Here is a 14,552-nt window from a genome sequence, read left to right as displayed (position 1 = left end):
CACACACACACACATATACACACACTTCACAAATGTTTAGGCTTCTTAATATAAGTTTTATTTCCTGTTTAAGTGAGCCTGTTTTAATTGAAACACTAGGTAATGGCATTCATTCCTGTAGTTTAGTAGTAGTGTGGTTCAAGGATATCTTGAACTCTGACCTATCTATGCTAATATCTAGGATGTATTCTGTGAACACATGCAAAGCCCTTTGTAAGTCGCTCTGGATCTGCTAAATGCCCTGAATGTAAATGTAAAAACCCTTACATATACAAACATGAACACCTTCTCCCTGTCTGGCCCTGTAAACAAAATCTAAAAATCACTCCCACACACAATCAAGACAAGTCTCTCTCTCTCTCCCACACACACACACACACACACGCACACACACACACACACACACACACAGACACACACACACACACACACACACACACAATGACATTCTGAATAAGCAAAGCACTGCCATCTAGCTGATGCAACCTGGTTGAGAAGAATGAAGATGTATTTTTCTTAAACCAGAAACCGGCCTGTACCAATCACAGCATTTTATCTTACCGTGTCCACTACTGTTAGAATACGGCCCAATTAAAGCATCTGACCATGCTAATACACAAAACCAAAATGAACGCACAGTATAAATATAATGAATAAATCTGAATTCATCATAGTAATGTGAATGCTTATTAAGTGTACAACACCAAGCCTCCAGTGAAGGAGAACATGCAACCAGGCCCATAAGAGTTTAATTACAAGCTTCTCTGAGATCACTACAGACAGCTGGAAGATATTTTTCAATACAAGCCTTTTGGTTAAAGCAATGCTGGTAATAACACAAATATTACCTCAATTAACATACATAATGTCACAACAACTTTAAACCAATGAACTACACAAAATATAAGAATATTCGAATGTATTTCAATTCCATACAAAAATGACACAAAGCTAAAACCGACAGCTCTTGGTAGTGACCTCATCCCACTGGGGCCTGCTGAGTGTGCACTCTTAACAGCCACTTGATTAGAAGCCCCCTGGAGGAATGCCACCCTGCCCACCTGATGGTGTCTACCATTTAAGATACCCATCCATCAGTCATCTAGCAATGGTTGGGATCAGGGCACTGGTGTGCAGCAGACAGTTAGGAACATTCTTTTTCACAACATAATCCATCTAACCCGGAATGCATGGTATATTCATGCCTACTGAAAGGGTGTGCACAGGGATTTTTCTCTGTCATCACTGTTCAGCAGCTGAGGTGTGTGTCTGTGTGTGTGATAGAAAGAGCGAGAGAGAGAGAGAGAGAGAGAGAGAGAGAGAGAACAAGAGAGAGACAGACAGACAGAGAGACAGACAGACGTGCTGAGAGAGATGTGCTGCAAGTCAGCCACTAAATGAGGCCATTGAACTACATGGTTGGTGAGAACCAGCACTGCGGGCTCCTGATTGGCCCGTGGAGATTAGGGAGGGGAGTGGAGCGAGAGCAGTTGGGAGAGTCACGTGATCAAATCCAGCAGAGTTTGATAATAGGCCTCCCCTCATGCAATGGGGAAAGAATGAGCAGAGGGAGAGAGAGAGAGAAAGAATGAGAAAGAGAGAGAGAGAGAAAGAGAGAGAGAGAGAGAGAGAGAAGCCTGGACTAGAACCAAAAACTCCTCTACCACACACAGGCTGCGTATTGTTGCCTATTCAGTGGACTCCATCTCGGGCCACTTTATCATTCAATTAGGACAGCTTTCACACCACACAGCCCAGAAAAGGGCCCTTCAATCAAACTGAAAACTTCACACTGCCACTGGAGGGCATGGAGAAAGAGACCCACAGTCCTCTCTCCACTTTCATTTCTCTCTCACTCCCTTTCTCTTTCTCTCCTCTTCCCCCTCCTCCCGTTGTTGTTGTTCCGGACTTTGTAACCTCCTCCCGTTGTTGTTGTTCCGGACTTTGTAAAGAAGAAAGGGATGGAGAGAGAGAGAGAGGAAGAAAAAAAAGAGAGGCCATTTGTTAACACTGGGGCTTGTCCTTTATTTTCTTACTGTGTCCCTTCTCTCTGCTTTCGTCCTCTCTTTCTCTGGCTTTCTCTCATGGTGGTGGCAGGGGGGAGACATATATCTTCTGTTCTACGATTCCACACTGTTGCCACTGGGGTGAGCTGTAGTTAATCTAAGACTACTACAGAAAGAGGGGGGAAAGGGGAGAAGGAGAGAGAGAGAGAGAGAGAGAGAGAGAGAAAGTGAGGAGAGTAAAATGAGACACTGGCGAGGGAAAGAGATACACAAGGCATGGCACGAGCATGAGGAGTAAATTGACCGCGCTGACCTGTAGCCATGCTAGCAAGCGAGAGGCCGGCTCCGCTAAACAGTAACATCCAAACTCACTGCAAGCTTAGAAAGGGAAAAACCACAGGCAAGAGCCGCAAACAGGGAGGGCAGGCGGGACGGCGAGGTTAGAGGAGAGAGCGTGAGAGACGCTGTATTAACAAGGTTAGCTCGCTTCATTCACAAGGCTCGGGGATTTTGGAACCAAATCTTCAAACACGAAACCTCACTCTGCTTTCTAAGTGGTGTTGTGGGGCCGTCTACACAAACAAACTTAGAACACTGCCGTGAAGCTGCTTTTAATAAACACAAGTTCACAAAATTAATAACTATATTATTCATAGTAATTCCTATGACCTCATATGCCATATATTTTTAATAAATTTTAAAGATTTGCAAAGAACATACTTTTAAGGTTAGGATTCAAAGAAACTTTGAGTAGACATGCCCAACAATGTTAGCACAGGTAAACTAATTTAAATGAGCATATGATAAGCAGTGAAATAAGCTGACACTGATTAAACATGTGATTTCAACCACATATTTGACTAATGGTACAACGTGATCCTTTTAAACACTACCAAAGATGATAAGCACAGGAGGCAGCAGTCTGGTATCAAACTTTGTTTATTTGTCTCTGTCCAGAGTCCCTCCCCTTGTGGTGCATCAGTTGCACGTCTAGCCAATCACAATCACGTGAGGACATGCAGAAAAACAGGCTGGGAACTCAAACGATGACGTATGTGTAATTAGCCAGTCACGGCACACCCCCCAGTGTGAGCCACGCCTCTCGAGACTTTATCTGACCATAACCTGCTGGTAAAACATGTCAAATATGCCAAATTATTTTTTTTAGAAAATCAGTAACCTTAAGCAAAATGAGCTGATCTGAATCTGAGCCGATGGTTAATGGAATCACTCTGACGTACTTTACTGGTATTTGGAAATGTATCAAAAAAGATGCATTTACTTTGTCTTGCTTTGCTAAATGCTTAGCTAGCTATGCCAAGTATGGCCAACACTGTGGTTAGCCTGGACCCTGTGCTGACAGACAAGTCATGTGATCCAGGGCCACCAATCAAACATGACTGCATTCAATCCCACAGGAATCATTTCCAGTAAACAGACAAGCTTGCACAACTTAAGGTATCAGGTCCTGAAGGCTACACTGGCCATAATTATGCTTAAAATAAATGTAAAATACCTCTGTTGGCTTTGGTATTGGCAGATATAGACACAAAAAATATCCATTATCAACAGCAGCATGGAATGTCCGAGTCGAATATGTGCAGCTCACACAGGACTATTCTGGGAGACGTTCTTTACACTACGTCTAACACCAGAGAAAGAAACTGCAAATATACAAAGGTACAAATGTACCTGCAGCATTTCCTGTAAGAACAGACCAGACAGCTTTCGTCTTCCTTCACTCATTTCATTCCATCGCTCCTCCACAGTTCACAGAATGAACTTCTTGTGAAAACTGAAACTTGAGCTTCTGCTACTGTGACAACAGACAAGATGAGCCGAAAAAGACTCATAACCCGTGACGTCAAACCATCTCCTATCATTCGTTTGAAAAAGATCAGTCCCCATGGTTTGTTATCTCGAATTTCAGACCGACGTCCAATAAACAATATAAACTGTTTAATTTTTCCCCCCTTTTTCCTGGTCTGGGTCCTGGGCTGATTTCAAAACCATGGGGAGTGAAAGCAGGTGTGTTTGAGCAGAGGAAACCGGAAACTGTGCAGGGTACTGGATCCGCACCAGTCCAAACCGCTCACAAGGCGGAAAGCGCTTCCCATCTAGTTTACCGCAGCATCATTAACCTCGATGACAGCCCCTCGCTTCTGAAGGAGTCCCTTCAGAACAAGCAATGTCCCATCCACATGCCTGCAGCCCATGATGAATGCCAGCTGATATCAGTGCACCACTGACGTTCCGGTCTCCTGCAGATCTCCATGTGGGGAGTATTGCTCACGCCTGCTCACGTTTACATGGTGCCAAACACTCTCGCCAAAGCTCAAAACCTGAGGTATGAAAACACAGAGCGAGGCCAAAAATAAGTCTTGAAATCCTTCTTACGCACCATTTAGGATCTGCACGACCACACGCGTCCAGTGAATGAGATGCATTGACATCCCTCACTAATGGCCATTCTCATCTGCTAACCAGCTTTCTACCGCTGCCATAAACTATGAAATGTGCCCAAAGCCATGTATTTTTTGTGCTCAAAGCTCCAGTAAGGTCTATTTAAGTGCATCCTGTGTGTGAACAAACAACAACAGTCTCGGGTAGCTATTCTCTCCATACATGAACTCCCCAAGATGCCCCAAGATGTATGTCTGGTACACCTATGGAAAAAAGTTACGTAGATTAAGGGAAGTCACAATGGGTCATCAGACACTGTAGCCACTTCAGCAGTGAGTCACGAATCCTTTTGCGGCTGTGCTAACCACAGTCTCCTTGACCTTGCATCCTTTACCACGGTTCCTTCTTCCACGTCTGACTCATAAGGTGGCAGTAGATGTCCGCCGCATTCCCAGGACGTGACCGTATCCCCGCGGAAGCGCCGTGCCGCTCGGTATGGAGCCGTTCGTTGGAGACGCCGCCCGGACGCTGCCGTCTGCTCTTCAGCTCATTATATTCAATTGTTTGCTCAGACGGAATGATACACAGACGCCGGAATGGTTCGCACGTTTTGGCCTCACACCTACTCGCCGAGGAAAACGCGACCTTCGAGCATGACAACCTCCGAAATATGTAATTGTGAAGGAAGCAATCCCGTGATCAGAATCCGCTGATCTTCTCAACTCCCTTCTTTAAATCTTTAAACTTTAAACATTGCAGTAAGCACTGTTTTCTAAACATCACAGGATGCAGCAAAAGCCCAGAGAGTTCCTAACATATACTGAATTAAACACATTAAAAGTCCCTCACAGAATTTTTTAAGCACAAAAAAAAAAAAAAAACTCCACAAAACAATACCATTTAAGAAAGCGGGAGCAGATGCAGCTCTATAGAACTCCGCTGGAGCACAAGGTGTGAACTCATACGTGCTGGCAAAAGACTCCATGAACACACGACACCTACACGAGGTCCCAACGCTGGGTCTGGTTGCGGAGGGGAGCGCAGCCCGCTGCTAGAGCCTCCTCCCTGCCAGACAGGAGGGATGAAGGAGTTCGGGACTTCTCCCCCAAGGTGGGGAGCTTCAGCTCAGCGATGGCGGGCAGCATGTGCACCAAACATCTAGCGTCTCTGTACGACATCATCGTCGTGCACATACCGCAAGTGGAGTCAGAATGTGTGGCGGCCGGGGAGAGGAAAGCACAGGGCGGGATGGACCCATGCGGGAGTGTGATTGGGGGGAGGCATGCATGTGAGTGGGGTGTCTGTGGGATCTGATTTGCGAGTGGGGGGTCTGTGGGATCTGATTTGCGAGTGGGGGGTCTGTGGGATCTGATTTGCGAGTGGGGTGTCTGTGGGATCTGATTTGCAGGAGCAAAACTGTGGCTCTCAGGAGCGGGCGCGTTCAGAAGAGGGACTGACTGAATCTAGTGCGTCAGGCTCAGCAAAAACTTTCAGGCTGGGTTCTCTCTGAACTGTGGGCTCAGAGGCAAGCTAAGGCACTCTCCTTCAGACAAGTCCGTTAGCCCTCGCGACTGCCACTGCTCTGAGAACATGTGTTTTGAAGCATAAGTAGAACTATGTCTTCTTTAAAGACGTGGATAAACATCGTCACTACGCCATTCCCTGAACCTCTTTGTGTTTTGTTGTAATTTGTGTATCTACACATGATAAAAAGCTCTGATGCAATAAGGATAGCATTTTAGCATTTTGATTTTACAATTTCAAATGCATTATTATCTCTAATTATTCAGTCAAAGCAGTCTAGAGGGCATTTATTACAAGTCCTCATTTAACTACAGTAGAATATGATTATTTATTATTAGATATTTTCTTGTGGCAGGTATAGTTATTCACCACCAACAAGATTTCATGATTCCCTTCTGTCAAATGGGAAAACGGTTAGTAAAAGCAGCAAATGATCATTGATAACCATGATTACATGGTTAAATAATACATTGATGGATTTTACGTAATTATTATTTTACAACCATTGTTTTCCACAGTCATAGCCCAGATCATAACTATGAAAATTAATTCATCAAATTAATTTCCATTTAATTCAAAATGCTAGAAAGATCAGCCTAAACTCCCAAAAACATTTACATTTTTATACTTCAGTGTTCAGTATATATAAACAACAAAATCAGCTGTAACAGGTATTTTTAAAACAATTAATATTAATTTTCACACTTAAATGTGTAAAATAATGTTTAATATCTCTTTACAAATTTTATGAAGTTTTCAGAAACAACATTAAAAGCTCTCTATGCATTACAAATTGCAATTGTGAACTATCACCACAGATTCTAATAAAACCTTCAAAGCTTGAAGTCTGAAAAGCAAACATTTTCATTCCTGTAAGACTGATAAGTACACACTGCTGACACTGGGAAGAGTTATACTGGCCTTGTGAACTCAGTCAGATTTTATCTTTCTCTCTCTCTCTCTCTCTCTCTCTCTCTCTCTCTCTCTCCTCCATCGGCTGATTTTCTTCCTTTTATTGGGTGACTGGCTGAGCGGGGCAGTCACCGAGTTCAACAGTCTGTTCTCCTTCTGGTCGCCCCGCACTGCCACACCGCACTAAGCCAAATCACTCCCCACTGTTCGGATATGAGCCGAAATGCACACGGGCGCAAAGGCCCCGCGCTGGCCGCCTGGAGCCGCACGCTCGCTCTCCGACACTGCGCAAAAGTCAAGTGGTGGCATCTTTCTTTTTCTCCCTCTCAGGCTCCCAAATTCTCCATTTCATCCTGCAGTGATCCGAACCAAACGAAACAGCAACGTTCCTGGGTCCTTTCATGCCATCAGCCTTTCCTGCATCCATCTAAGTATCCCGGCATCCTCCTCATCATCTTCCTCCTCCAGCTGGACGCTAAGGGATGTGGGAGGACTGCGATGAAGGTGTTTTATTCTCTCTTCCATTCTGGGCTCGGTTATTAACTAGCGCTTGTGTCCTCCAGAGCCTGTTCTAGCCATTAACCCCACTGTTGCTCTTTTCTCATGATAATCAGCCTGCTTCCCACTGAGGAACCACAGGATTGTGCGACGCTTTCAGAAGAGTAAACCCCCCTCGATGCACATGCTCACTCACTCACTCTTTCTCTCTCCCTCTCTCTCCCCCTCTCTCCCTTGCATGCTCTCTCTCTCTCACACACACACACACACACACACATACACACACATACACACGGAATCAGGCATGTAATGTGCTGCCTTTTCAGAAAGCACATCGACAGATGTAGTATGAAAAGTTCTGAGGGTTTTTGTTGGAGAGAATAATGCTGCCCTCATCTACCGCTCCAACATGTGCTTTTGAACCAGACAGTGAGCAGAGGCATAACGTACATTTTGCTACAAGAACCTCTTTGCAGAGTTAAACTATAACAGTGTTTATATTAAAGAAATGAGCTTATCAGGTGTTAGACACCGAGGCAAACAGCATTCTTGGAAATGTTTATAAGTATTACTTTCATGACATAGAAACAACCAACAGTACGCTATATACCACAGATTTCAGCAATACATCATGCCATCACCTGAAAACGATACCGGTTTAGATTTCCTGTGGAATAATCTAAGTTGTGTTAGCTAACAAATGAAAGGCAGAATTTATGTTTTTCATGATTTAATCTAATTTCACTGAATTTAGCCTAACAAAGCCTGAATATGGTTTCAGCTGGCAAAAACACAGCAAAGTCAATAACAAAAGCGCTGTCTCGTGACGATCTTACTTCCATTTCCTTATTATGTAGCTGGAGGCGGTGGAGGCCTCGGTGGAGCCCACTACAACACTCACTGATCAATCATGACTTCAAACTCCTCTGGAGGAGCAGGAAGCCCAGCTGAAACATTTCTCAAGGTTCTCCTCAATTAAAGCATGACAAAAAAAGACGGTGAAAGCAAGATGCAAATGTAGAATATGCAGCCTTCACGACTAAGTCGTAACCCCTTCATCTTCGTCTATAAAGAAGCATAAAGGGGCTTTCAGCAGCAGAAAACACAAGGACACGAGTTCTGCAGGAAGCCATTCAACTACAGGTGCAATGACAGTAATGTGACATTAAAGTCGTAATAATATCGTATTTACCTGTGAATAAAGAGACAATCATGAGGTGCTTATCACAACAAAGATTGGCGCTAGATACACTTAAAAAATAAACATTTAATTTGCGCGAAATGAGCGATTCGTTTAGATTGAGTGAGGTGTTTGCAAATCGCAAGACAATCTAGGCTTTGGGTTTTAAAGTAACGATCATGCCGAGACGTGAACTAGATGAACGCAGTAAACTACACGCACTTAACATCATCAACACACACACATAAATAAACCCAACTGTGTTTCTCCCCGGTTCATCCTAATTGCCTTACAATAAAACCACAAAATAACTGCACTAACAGAAAGTGTAACGACTGGATATGAAACGAGGCAGATCCGCATCCACCCCCATTATCTGACACGATCCTGCGTTTATTTGGCCCTTGAGAGGCACGAACACGCACAACAATGTAAAAGATACAAGTCATATCGTCTCTAAATCCAGGAACATCTCCGGCAAACAACCCAGCACACGATCAGCCAGTGCACCATGGAAGACGTCCTACAACACGACTGAAACTACCAAAATAGTTTTATATTTAGACCCTCCGGCGATTTTCTCATATTAAGCAGTAGACTATTCATAGACTGACACATGAGATTAACGGTGCAGATGGAAACAAACGCATTTGTTCCGCGTAAACTAAAAGTTTCAAGCACAACATTAAGGTTGCAACTGGTGTGTGTGACGGGCAGAGTGCAGGCTCTGTTCGGTACATGTGCAGAAATGACTTTAAAATCCCTTATTCAAACGAAAATCACACAGAACATCAATCCACACAGCACAAGTGACGGTCGACCAAATGCATTTTGTTTACCAATCGAATTATTGATATCCACAACACATTTATCGAAGAAGTTTTGAAAGAGCGAGCGGTAATTAAAAATTAAATACCCGAAGCTTCAACAGTTTAACAAATAAGCAAAAATAAATGACGTCGGATCGATTGAAAACAACAACACCACAGTCACAATTAAAAACCCCGTTCAGGACTTCACACCGATCACCGACGTGTTCGGCTGTATTAATTATGCGGATCTTATTAAAAAAACATGCACACATCACAACGTGCAGCCACATTATGAGGACTTGCAAAAACGAGCAGTTACCCACTAAAAACTTTCCAGCACCGCATTAGTCAATTCACAAGGAACCCCGGCAACATTCCACCAGCGACTAAACGCAAACCTACCGTGGGACACCCCACTCCGCTGTCCGCAGTCTTTCTCCTCTCGATCTGTTGTTTTATTATTTTTTTTCAAATTTTTTCTATAATTTTTCTTTTTTCGGGGCCTGAGCGTCTCGCGCAACTCAGGCTGCAGCACCAGAGTTATGGGGCGCGTGCATTGTGGGAGTGTGACGTCAGGCCACTTTCACAAACTTTTTACTGGTGCTGCTGAACTGGGTTTTTTTCCCCTTGTCGCTTACAGTACATTATAAACGACTGCGAAAACATAGATGGTTACAGATCGTCTGTTCGTGCTTATATGCGGAATCGAACAATTTTAGACAAATGATAGCGGTAAAAATATGTTTAAAGTACACTGAGGCAAATAAATAAGCAAACATTTTTTGGGTCCATGTTGATCCATGTGATGGACGTCACGACGTTTATTAATTTGCAGTTCATTATCACAAATTATTTAGATCAAAATACTTAATTTAACTTGATACGTCAATGATTTGATGATAGATGCTGGGAAAATTGTCAAAAATTTGCAAAATATTCAGATTTGCATGGTAACAGATGTTGTTTCATGCAGTCATAAATTGTTAACGTAGTCTACAGTTTTTATTTTATGGAACTCATTAAAAAATTGGTAAGCAATTCAAACAATTTTATTAAATTAGAAATAAACAGGCACTGTTCAATATATTTAATCATCCACAATTATACATACACGATAATTATCTGCACTATGGAGGCTATATTAGCCAAGTATGCAGGCAATAAAAATGGCGGTTATGACATTAGCCTATTAATTAATCAAGAATATATTTATACGCATGCAAATTTCGGGTCATCTCTTCAGGAGTCCTGTCTTGTAGACAGCACAGAAGTGTGTTTTGTATGATCTTAGAAAAAGGCAGTTTTCTAGTAACCCATTTTAACTAATCAACATTTTTAACCAATCAGGTCTTCATTGCACGGTGAAATCCATTCAGTATTATTGCATGTTTCTAGCATATTTCCATCTCTTGGGTTTAAAATACGTTCTCATCTTATGGAGGGAGATCCTGTTGGTCTTAGAGAGGGGAGGGTGCCCCACGTGTGATTCTGCGGTGGTCTCATTTCACCTTGTGTTTTGGGGCGAAAGAATTACTTCCAGGGCATCCCCGTCCATTTCCTCAGCACCCCAGCCCCCTCCCCACGAGCGACACTGCGGATGGATGTGTGTGTGTGTGTGTGTGTGTGTGTGTGTGTGTGTGTGTGTGTGTGTGTGTGTGTGTGTGAAAGAGAGGACGAGAGTAGGGGGGTCGGGGGAGCAAGGGTCTTCAATCAAATCTTTTGGCAACTTGCGTTTCTAAGGTTTTACTTTAAAAATAGGCTAACTTACTTCAAGGGAGCTATGCCGACTAAATGACTTAATGCCGTTCTCATTGACCATTTATTTTTTGTTTTCGTGTTTGTTTGTTTTGCAGAAGTTTGCCGTACTTAATCCGTGAATTTTCAAAAAGCTGGGTTAGAGTCTGACGACGTGTATTAATCAGTTAGACAACGACAGCTTTCATTGTCGCAATTGTCGCAATGTTCATTTGTCTGAAGAAATATTTAGAGTAGGGCTATATTTTTAAGACGAATTCTGTTTTCTCCGATAGTCTATTTGAGGTTTTGGAGAACATGTACGTGGATTATGTTAAAAAACTTCACTTTTCAGTTCTCCATTTTTGTTGTTATTATTTTGTCTAAAACAATATTTCTATTCCGACTTTAAACTTTTGGTCCAAGTGGAAGCACCTTAAACGACTTTTTAAATTCTTTACATTTGGCAAAATATAACAAGATCTTAGATGTAACTATTGTCGTGATTTCTGACATTTAAAACTGTAGACAGCTATTGTATTCAGAGTAATTCATTTTAGTAAAGCTAAACAAAATTAAAATTGTACCAAAACCATTGCAAAGTGCACATATAAATAATAATATATAGCCTATTAATCATATATATATATATATATATATATATATATATATATATATATATATATATGATTATTATTTCTACTCTTTTCTATCTTAAACTAGAACATAACAAGTAATTGATGACATTGCAATAAAAAATAAGATATAAAGATTGTAAATAAGGAACTAATGAACCCAGTCTCTATAAAAGATTTAATTTCTGTTTACATCGCTCTATTGATTATGTACACAAATGTGCAATAAGCTTACAAGCTTGGATCTGTGAGAGGATATGTCAGGGTAAAAATATGACTGAAGTATTACTGTTTCCCAAACTGTCATATAAAATGCTTAACCTATGTTGATTAATTAATCAACATAATGTAAGCACAAGTTATATGAAAACAGCATCAAAACAAAAAGAAAAGTCTGAATATATATCAATAGTCAGCATATATAATTATCTCCAGTTTGTTAAGGTCCTCTGGATTTGTTCTTTTAATCTTGCAGGAAGTCATTGCTGCATGTTCTAATGAACACATGATGTCTTTTATATTTACATGATGCTCTAATGAACACGTTTATGTATACACAATGTTCTACTGAACACATGATGTTATTCTAAAAAGGCGCCAATATGCTCTCACAAAATGCACAATGCTGCTGTTCTAACAACTGTTGCCTACATGTATCAAATATTATTTCCATTTAAACATGAATATATTTTCATAGATTCATGCATTTACCAAAACTGTATTTGGCTGTTCAGAAAGTTTTAAACTAATTAAAAAATTGTTGCTGATGTCAAAATAATTATTAACTATTAACTAGCTATTATTTCTACAAAGACAATTGAATTTTATTCAAAAGTTAGTCTCATTGACTACGTAATTAACTTCATAGCTAATAAATAAGTGGTTCATTATGCATTGTAAACAAAAAGTGTATTCATGAAACAAAGAGTATGCCTAAGGTCTGGGATGTTGGTATATGTTTGATGTACAGTGATAGACAGTAACACAATAATTCAGCAAAAGTACCCTAAGAGAAGGACATTGACTTATATGGTCTCATTTTTTGTTTTGAGAAGGATTTGCTGGCAGTGTCAGAGATGACAATTCAAACCCACTTCATATCCTGCTAATGTGGATAATGGAAATTAAGTAATCAAAACAGTGGTAGGAAAGGCATGTTTTCAGAAACATAGCATGGGATCCCTTCCAGTGTGTTCATTAATGTCAAGTTAGTATTCACATATCTGTACATCAACACAAAGTTTACTACACTGAAAAAAATAAAGCATTGGCTCAATGTAATAAAATTGAATTAATCAATCACATGAATTTTTTTTCATTGAATCAATCCAAAAAACTAAATTCATTTAGTAATGAATTAAGTTTTTTGGATTGAGTCAATGAAAAAAAATTTGTGTGATTGATTAATTCAATTTTATTACATTGAGCCAATGCTTTATTTTTTCAGTGTAAACATATTGTAAGCATGAATTTCAGGGGTTTTGTGGAAGAATTTTTGTGGAGATTACAGTAAAAATGATTAAAAGGTTTATGTAAGAAAGTATATTCAGTTTTTCAAAACGGAATGAGAGGCTTGTATCAGTGCAACCAGTGTAGCATTCTGTATTGAATCAAAACCCAGCCCATTATTTACAAAAGTATGTTTTGTGTCTTCAGGTAGCTGCTCCAGCTTGGAGCTGGATCTTGTAAGCAAATAAAAGATGCTCTTGTTGTATTAGAATGAGAAAAACTCACCTTGTCTATTATAATGGGGCAAATTTATTATATACACTCTATATTATGTAGGGAGACGATTGCTTCTGTTACATATCAAGGAAAGGACACAGCCCCCAGCTGAAGTGTTTTCTCTCTCTCTCTCTCTCTCACACACACAAACACACACACACACACACACACATATATATATGTTATATATATATACACGCCCTGCCCCTGGTTGATTACAGCAGAGTGGTGGTCTGTCATTTAGAGCTCCAGATTGATTTTAAAGTGCTGTTTGAAACGTCATGCCCACCACCACTCCACCATGCCACCATACCAACATGCCAGCCAACTCCACTCCTCTCCCCACCTCAAACAGGCTCGTAAAAGAAACCATTACAAAGAACAAGGGGGGGCAGAATTTAAAGTCATAGGCACAACAGTTCCTCCCCCCTCCCCCCCAACAAAGTTCCTAGTTAGGCTTGGATTAATCATGGGTGACTGAAGGGCCAATTTCTCATTACTACACGTATACGATGATGTCTGTAGACTGAAAGATAACCTTCTGCTTTAACACATATTCATACCTTAAAACTGACAGGGGTTGTTTTTTAAAGGAGGGGCCGGCATTGGATACATCTGTAGCTATTTATAAGTAAGTAGCCAGTAGTCAAGTCCCACACCATTTCTGGTGTCATCTCAATTTCCCCATTTTCTCCTCCTCTTTCCCACTTTCTTTTCCCACTTCTCTTTTTTCTCAGTCCCCTAGAAGATGCAGCACATGCCCCCAGCGGAGCCGCCATCTCTGGGCCAAAGCCATGCCAACGCGCCATTGATGACAACAATAGCAATTAAAGTAGGGGGCGATTTGTACACATCTGGAGTGGATTTCCTTGCCAGAGGAGTCTGCTGCTCCCAGCACCCCCCCTCCTCCTCCTCCTTCCCTGCCTCTCCATGCTCCTGGTTTTTTAACATTTTTTTAACTGTTTGGTTAAAAACAGATGGTTGGTTTACGCGAGGCAGTACTGGTGATAAACATGCTTAAGCGTGCAGTCCATTGGCCAAGAGAAGCATCCTTGCTGCTCAGTTAGTGGCCAGAACGAATGCGTGCGCTCAGAATGAAACACCATATCTCCTTCATCACCGT

The 14,552-nt window shown here is 41.3% G+C and overlaps 1 protein-coding gene across 1 annotated transcript in view; it reads right to left on the bottom strand.

The window, feature by feature from the left end:
• The window catches only part of plagl2 (pleiomorphic adenoma gene-like 2), a 26,788-nt gene extending 16,906 nt beyond the window's left edge, over positions 1-9,882 (bottom strand). The window contains exon 1 of the mRNA XM_076983722.1: positions 9,738-9,882. The gene's annotated coding sequence lies outside the window, so the exon portion shown is untranslated. The remainder of the gene's footprint in view (positions 1-9,737) is intronic.
• Positions 9,883-14,552: the final 4,670 nt, after the last annotated feature.

This window comes from Brachyhypopomus gauderio, chromosome 21 (assembly GCF_052324685.1).
Source record: "Brachyhypopomus gauderio isolate BG-103 chromosome 21, BGAUD_0.2, whole genome shotgun sequence".
NCBI lineage: Eukaryota > Metazoa > Chordata > Actinopteri > Gymnotiformes > Hypopomidae > Brachyhypopomus > Brachyhypopomus gauderio.
Note: the sequence above shows the minus strand (reverse complement) of the source record. Positions and strands in the feature narration are given on the sequence as shown.